The sequence below is a fragment of the Aplidium turbinatum genome, chromosome 13 (genome assembly GCF_918807975.1).
Source record: "Aplidium turbinatum chromosome 13, kaAplTurb1.1, whole genome shotgun sequence".
Lineage (NCBI taxonomy): Eukaryota > Metazoa > Chordata > Ascidiacea > Aplousobranchia > Polyclinidae > Aplidium > Aplidium turbinatum.
In genome coordinates, this window is record NC_137484.1 from 16691790 (window position 1) to 16700193 (window position 8404).

Below are 8404 nucleotides of genomic sequence, written 5' to 3' on the forward strand. Positions count from 1 at the left end.
GTTACATTCGTCTTTTTTGTTTTTAAATCTTTTATGAATGACTCGGGCTATCTCATTATACAAACACAATAGAAACAAGCTGAAAATAGTAGTAGATAGCACTAAATGCATAGGTTTTGAAAATGCAAAAAAGGGAAATTTTCAAAAATGTTACTTACGACTTTTTTGTTTTCGACCGTCAATATAGGGTGAAATGTGTGGACACTGAACAGCATTTAACCAAGCAAAAGCTGTTTGTGAATACAGGGTCTGCTACTATTCGGTGAGTTCCTAACCTCTAACCCCTAACCCTAAAACAGCAATGATAATTAGGCTACAGTACCCAATAATTTAAAAAAAAGATTGAAAAAATCCCCCGTTAAGGGGTCGGATTCACCGAAACGGGCCATTCCGGTAAATACATTACACAATACACAGGCCAACAAAAAAGATAAAAAATTTTGTGTCTGCAATGTAAGATGTGATTTGGGGTATATTGAGGCTGCTGATTTCAAAAATCACATCAGATTTTATCCATCACATCAGGTTTTTGTAATTTTTGCATGATATTTTTTCTCATAATATTGGCTTTTTGGCCGAATTTTCTCTTACTGTTACCGTTTTATAAAGACCTTATGAGCCAATAGTGTTTGAAAATTTGTCATAATCAATGAAATGATTTTATTTTGTAACATTTGAAGATGTATGATGACACCATGACCATTGGAGTTCGACCGACCTATCTTCAGAAGGTGCACTAGTCAGAAGGCCCCCTAGATAGATGGTCCACTGGTCAAACAAGTCACCTAGACCATCTGGCTAGTGGACCATCTGTCTATAGTAGACCATCCAACTTATGTACCTTCTGAGAACTATCCATAAACCACCCCTTACAGGCAGGGTTACATTCACTTTCGCCTGAATGTTTAGTACTGTTACGGCCAATCTCTATACAAATCAAACGTCATATAAAACCGTTCAGGTCTACTGAATCTTACGTCATGGAATTTTTCTTAGAAATGAGCCAAAATTGCACCATCGTTCGTAAGACTTGTGTCAAACCTGTTTAAACATGAAACATTGGATCACCAGCTTTGAACACCTGTTTGAATTGCGTGACAATGTCTTTCACTATTGCGTCACAGTACTGCGTACGTGAGTTTGAGATATTGCTATCCATTCTGGTCATTCGTGAAATGGTTGCTTGAGAGTTAGTCGCACATTTAACTGTTTGCTTAGTGCTTGCTAGCTGGACAAAAATTCCGTCTTTATCCAAGTAATCTGTTCTGTAGTGACAAGTTTTAGTGGTGTACGGCGTTGCATCCCATTTTCGACAGCCAAGTGGCTAATTTTACAGAAATACAATTTTGAATAGACGTTTCAAAGGAGTGTTTCTTTTTCGGTCATTACATGCAGATGAACGGATTCGGGAATCTTATGTTACAATTTTCCCACGAAGAGATTATGGTTTACTGCTGTGACCAAGTACCACTCCACTTTTTGATATATAACATCGGGTTTATCTTTTTCGCTGAATGGGAAGATTTAAATGTGAAACTTGTCTATAACTCATTCCTATTTGAATTTTCATGTTTTCAATTTTTTTCATATTAGCAACTTGGTGTTAATTCTGTTTGTGGTGTGAATAAGTAGCAGGATGGCATCTTCAAGGAGAAAGTGTGAAATGATCCTGATGATTTTTGTTACATATGTGGCAGTTATACTGTTCCTAACCAAAGGCAAACCATAACAAGTTTTGTGAAACAAGCATATCTTGCATACTTTAAAATTCGCCTGGGTGATCAGGACAAATCATGGGCTCCACAAACTGCATGTAAAGCTTGTGTGGAAAACCTAAGACGATAGATCAACGGTGGGAAAACTGCGGCTCGCGAGCCACATGTGGCTCGACAACATAAATTTTGTGGCTCTCGTATTGAATCGTAAGATTATTATAAATATGTTATGTCGCGCTGTCAACCAAGCAGTGGCGTAGGCTACCTAGGGTATGGCAGGCATGGCTCGAGTCATGTGCACCACATTGATAGGGGCGCAAAAATCGGTTGGTAAAGATTGAAGTTTGTGACTTACACTGCCTTCAAAATCTAATTTGCGCCCAATACAATACAAAGATCAAAAAGGAGTCTCTCTTTCAATGTAGTCATTGCTAAACAATGGAATTGTGACGTTGCAAATGTATTAGTCAAAACCCAAAGCAGCTACGGTAATGTATTAGTCAAAACCCAAAGCAGCTACTTTACCCTTGGTTACAATAGTAGGAGCTTAATCCTTGCCAACAATCCCTCCTTCCTGTCACAACTTTGTTTTGATTTATTAAGTCTGAAGTGGGGATAACAACCTGATTTTTTGTACAAACGTCAAAACGATTAACTCAAATTCATAGTAGTCTACACATCTCGTAAAGGCGTTCTGGCATCATCTCGCTTGTTTTACCTATACAGAGTCTTAACACAAGGTAAATACTAAATAGTCTCTCCACACACATCGGCTCCCGGCATGCCACAAAAGCGATAATTAAGAATGAAACATCTGGGTCTGCAGGCAGGCCTGATCACAGAAAGCAAAGAAGCTATGCAAATTCAACGCAATTACAAGTCAAGAAGGCAATTGACTCACGGAACAAACCTATATTTTCTTCACCCTATCTTTTTGTTCAGTTCCAATCTATGACATCATGGCATCCTTCATGAAAGCTTCAGGCTTTCTTCATCGCGGCTGAAATCAAGACGCCTCTTTGTGCCTGCCGCACAACAACTACTTAAGAACGCAGAAGAACTTGGTTTAAGTGCGGCACACTGGACAAACCACATGTGGAACACGGAGTGGCAAAATCACACCTCCATGCTCCGTGACTTCATACCCGATGCCGATCCCCGTCCACCAGGGATGTTCCTCGCAAGGCTTGCGTGGGTCAGGCTTAACCGCCTGCGAACTGGCATAGGGCGCTTTCGTTCGGACATGCACAAGTGGGGCCTGGCTCCTTCATCAGAATGCGAGTGTGGTGCCACGGAACAGACCGCAGACCATGTCATCCACCACTGCCTAACCCACCGGCCTCCACACGGTGCGCATGGTCTGAGGGTCCTGGACAACGAGACTGCTGAGTGGCTGAAGATTTCCTGCCCTCCAATCTAGCCTGGAAAGATCGCTCATACGCCATCATCATCAGGGAAGAGACTTGTACACCAGCTCCACAAAATCTATGTTGTTTTTTTTTTTATATTTTTTTTGATGAAGTGAGATTAAACTCATGTGCTCAATGCTCATTCCTTTTCAACAGTGATCTTTCTCTTGAAGAAGACACTTGAGACTCTTGATGAAGACACACACGATATGCAGTTCCCTACACATGTTTTGGCCACATCAGGGATTCTGTTTTATCTAATTTAATGAGTAGTAAACACAATTTGTTATACAGGGTGGTCCACAAAAATGTGACATATTTTGTTTATCAGTCATTTCCATAAAAATTAATTTTACCTCTTGATTTTCAGGTTAGTTATAGAGTACAGCTATAAGTTTTATGTGTAGCAGTATGGAGCCGGGATATCAATTTTCAGTGGCTGAGCGGACAAAAATCATTGAACATTACTTTTCGACAAAATCTGTAATTTTGACCCAGAGACATTTTCGTCATGACTTTCCTGGAAGGAAAACACCGTCTCGGAATTCTATCAAACGCTTGTTGGAGAAGTTCAGAGACACTGGCAGTGTGACTAACAATAATAAGAACCATTGTGGTCCACCTTCCACCGCAAGAACCCCCGAAAAAGTTCACGATGTTCGAATTCGTGTGGAGAAGTCTCCACAGAAATCCACCAGAAGACTTTCTCAGGAAGTGGGGATTTCAAGATCTTCTGTCAATAGAATTATTCATGCTGACTTGCAACTTTTCCCATACAAAATTCAGCTTCTTCAGACTCAAAGTCAAGCCAACAAGGATGAACGATTTGAATTTGGTCAGCAAATCAGTGAACGGATTGAGAACAATCCTGGTCTTTTGGATGTGCTTCTCTTTAGCGACGAGGCCCACTTCCATTTGAGTGGCCATGTGAACAAAAAAATATGAGATTTTGGGCAGAAGCACAGCCTCATGCGCATGTGCAAGCACCCTTGAGTGTAACAAAAGTCACAGTTTGGTGTGCAATAGGACGTAATGGCATTTTTGGTCTCTACTTTTTTGAGGACGACGAGGGATGCCAGGTGACTGTTAACACTGAACGTTACATCAAATTGCTCAGACGACAATTCATTCCAGCAGTAAGGAGGAGAAGGAGGACCGACTTGAATACAGCTGTATTCCAGCAAGATGGTGCCCCACCACATTGTTCCAATCGTACCCTTGAGTATCAGCATCAATACTTTCCTGGGGATCGATTGATTTCAAGGAGGACCAACAACCCCTGACCGCCATATTCACCTGATCTTAACCCTCCTGACTACTTCTTCTGGGGATATCTGAAGGTTAGAGTCTACCAGGACAATCCTGATACCATTGACAGACTGAAGGAAAACATTAGAAAAGAAATTAGAAGAATTCCAAGGGACATGTTAGGGAGAGTAATAGACAATTTCAATGTGAGAGTGGCAGCGATGATTCAGCAGCGATCGAACATATTATCAAATATTAAAATAACTCAGAAACCGGTTCGTTTTTACAAAAGCGCTTTTGAGGGCAAAAACTTATAGCTATGACCCATCTCCGGCTGAAAGGATTTTGAAAAATCTTCAGATTTGTAGAAATTATGAACAAACGAAATGTGTCACATTTTTGTGGACCACCCTGTAAAAAAATTGCTTTTAATCAAAATAAACTAATTGCTGTACATAAAGCTGAACGATGTAATTAACGGTTGAGTTCAACTGCAGCTCACTTAAATAAAGAACTGCAAAAGTGGCCAGGTCATGGTGTTTTTTCATTAAAGTGAAATGAATGAAGATTCCAAATGGAACAAATAAAAAAGCTAGACTAAACAAAGCCTACACAGTACACAAGGTGCAAGTGCAACAGTGCTTAGTTATCTTTGAGAACAGAAGTTATTTTAATTACACCTTTTTTCAAAAATTTATTTCATTTCTAAAATAATACAATATGACAACCATTGAAATGTATATAACCTCCACATCTGAAGTGGTTCACACAAACCTGTTTAAGAACCGTTTTCCTATAGTAGCCTATGTCAGCCACATTTCATGATAACTTTATTTAACTGATAACTAGTTGAGTGAGCGGCATACTTATGTGGAATATTGTTAGAGATGTACCGATACCAATATTTTGGCCGATACCGATATCACTTTTTTAGGCCGATACTGATACCGATACTTTGGCCGATACTTTGGTGTTACAAAAAGAAGCAATTTTGGTATTTGCAAGGAATTATGTCAAATGCTAAGTTTTACCTTATTTGCATAAAACTATTAAAAAAATAATTTATTAAAGATTCAAGAATCCAATCTCAACCGCATTGTTGTGTCATAATAATAGGTTTTAGTAATGAAAGGTCACCGTAATTGAGGACTGGGGTATGGGGGAAGAAACATTACATCATAATAAGGGTTTCGGAAAAATTAATAAAGTGTTTGCCCAAACTCTCCAAATGGGCTATCATAATTGATAATAAGATGTAAAATGTAAACCAAGTGATTTGTGTAGTCGTACAAAAACTATTCGACAAGTAATGTGCAACCTAAGGGCGCTTGTCGTTTGGTTAAAAAGCTTTTGCCAGGCCAAGACTACCCAGGTAGCAAAAATGTATAATTTTGCATCGTTTTTACGTTGCTAAACGTTTAAAAAACCTGTGTAACTTGGTTGTTTTTAGTAAGCTGGTTCTATCAGTTTGTGATTTATTTTCCACCTTTTGTTGTAATAAACTCACCACTGCTTAAATAATGTCATGGCAGAATAAGTAGGCTCAAAATGAAAGCAATGGGACTACGAATCCTCACTAAACTAATCAAAATGGTCTTGTTGCTCCTAAGATGACAACCTCAATGTGAAGAAAGGAGTGTTCTTCCCGGCTATCAGCACAAGGCTGAGCACTCACTAGTACAGCGAGCTGTTGCGATTCGCTAACCACAACGGTGTAGCTTCCACACTAGCCATTTCAATTCTTGTCGATGTCACAATTTTTGCTACAAAACGGCTGCAGAGAAACATATAGTTGATTGGATGGTCTAAATGACTGTGGAAGCGTGGAAGCTACACCGTTATGGTTAGCGAATCGCAACAGCTCGCTGTACTAGTGAGTGCTCAGCCTTGTGCTAATAGCCGGGAAGAACGCTCCTTCACATTGAGGTTGTCATCTTAGGAGCAACAAGACCATTTATTGATTAGTTTAGTGAGGATTCGCAGTCCCATTGCTTTCATTTTGTGCCTACTTACTCTGCCATGACATTGTTTAAGCTTGGTGAGTTTATTACAACAAAAGGTGGAAATTAAATCACAAACTGATAGAACCAGCTTACTAAAAACAACCAAGTTACACGGGTTTTTTAAACGTTTAGCAACATAAAAACAATGCAAAATTATACATTTTTGCTACCAGGGTAGTCTTGGCCTGGTTTTATCCTCTGCTGAAAGTAAAAAAAAAACAACACAAATGATAAATATTGAAGAAATTGAGTCTCCTTCACAACTTAAGAATCGAACAACGCAAAACTGCTGAAACAAATCGTTTTGTTTGAGTGAAAGAATTGCTATAAGCAAACAATGCCAAAAGGTGCGCGCATGAAGTCATGGGAGTGTGAGGTATCAAAAATTTGAACAGGTTGTTATTTTTCTACATTAATGTGACGTTAGTTACTACTTTAAAATATCTATATCTTTGTTTCTGCAGAAAATCCGCAGCAAACGCATTTTTTTACATGTTGAGTATCGGCCAAATTTTGCCGATACCGATACTCAAAAAATGGCCGATATTGCCGATACCGATATATCGGTACATCTCTAAATATTATTTTCATAGTTTTTGTTTCTACTCTTTAAAATCACTACTGAAAACATGTGTGTCTAATAATGTCATTTAGCTGATGCTAATATTGAACGAGCAAGGTCTTCAAGAAACTTTTGTAAAAAAAGTAGACCTACATGTTTTTCTCGGTTTTGGGGGCACATGACCGAGTGCTCCTTGAATTTGGAACTACCAAATTAATGCCATAAACATTTAAAAGAACTACATTATGGTGTTCGAATATGCTCAAATGGATGATGATGAGTTAATTATGTTTGCTGTATTCACCAGAAAGAGTTGCAAAATGTTACTTTTTACATCACCAGTAAAACAAACAGTGCCGTTTTTACATTTTCATGGCAGATAAGTAAAAAAAAATGCAGCTAGAAATGTGATAATAACAAACAACAAAGCTACTTGCCTGTATGTCCTGTATATGTAGGTTTTCAGCAACCATAACCTGAGACACAGTGTTTATTTGCTTGCTTTAATGTGGCGGGAAGCTTAAAACCTACAAGGCCTGGTTGGGCTAGTGTTACATATTATAAGGATGTACGATATAGATAGGGATGGGCAATATAGAATATCGAATAGTTACAATCCGAATATCTAATTATTCGAATTGAAATGACATTTCTAATCGAATTTTCCAAACCGAAATAAAAATATCCACTTTTCAGACTACCAAAATTTTTTACCGATTTTTCGCCGACCAATTACATTCGGCTTAACGACAGCTAGCCAGCTCTCTTTACCAGTGCGGTTTGTAGGCGTCGGAAGACCGTTGTGCTGTGGATTTGCATCTATTTTTATCGTACACACAAAACATGGAACACAGTTCAATTCTGGGTGAGGCTACCGTTACACCTAGTGTCATAATTGCCGCAACAATGCACCAATCCAATAAAATGGATGAGAGAGACCATAGACCAACTGGCAAGGGCAAATGGAGTAAGATGGTATGGACATGTGATAAGGAGGGAGGAAGGAAGTTTTCTTAGAAAGGCACTAGATCTAAAGGTGGATGGGAAGAGGAAACGCGGTCGTCCAAGAAGAACGTGGAAACAACAAGTGAAGGATGAATTTAAAAAAGTCGGACTGAAGGAGGAAGATGCAAGGGACAGGGTGAAATGGAGAGAAGGGATTAGAACAATTGCTGCACGAAAACAATCGGCCACCCCCACTAGTGGGGAACAAACCGACGATGGATTATGATGATGATGATGATGATGATGATCTATTGAGCTCCGGTGTTGAGGCGACAAATACTTCAGCATCAAGTAACCATGACAACAAACAGCTTTGAGTTGCCGTTCGAAACCGATCCTACCTTAAGGCAAAAGTGCTATATAGCGATGCAGTTGAATGGTGGAACAAAAATCAAGAAAAGTTCCCCCTGTTGTTTGATCTTGCAAGGAAGTATTTAGCCACTTCTGCATCCTCAGAAGACC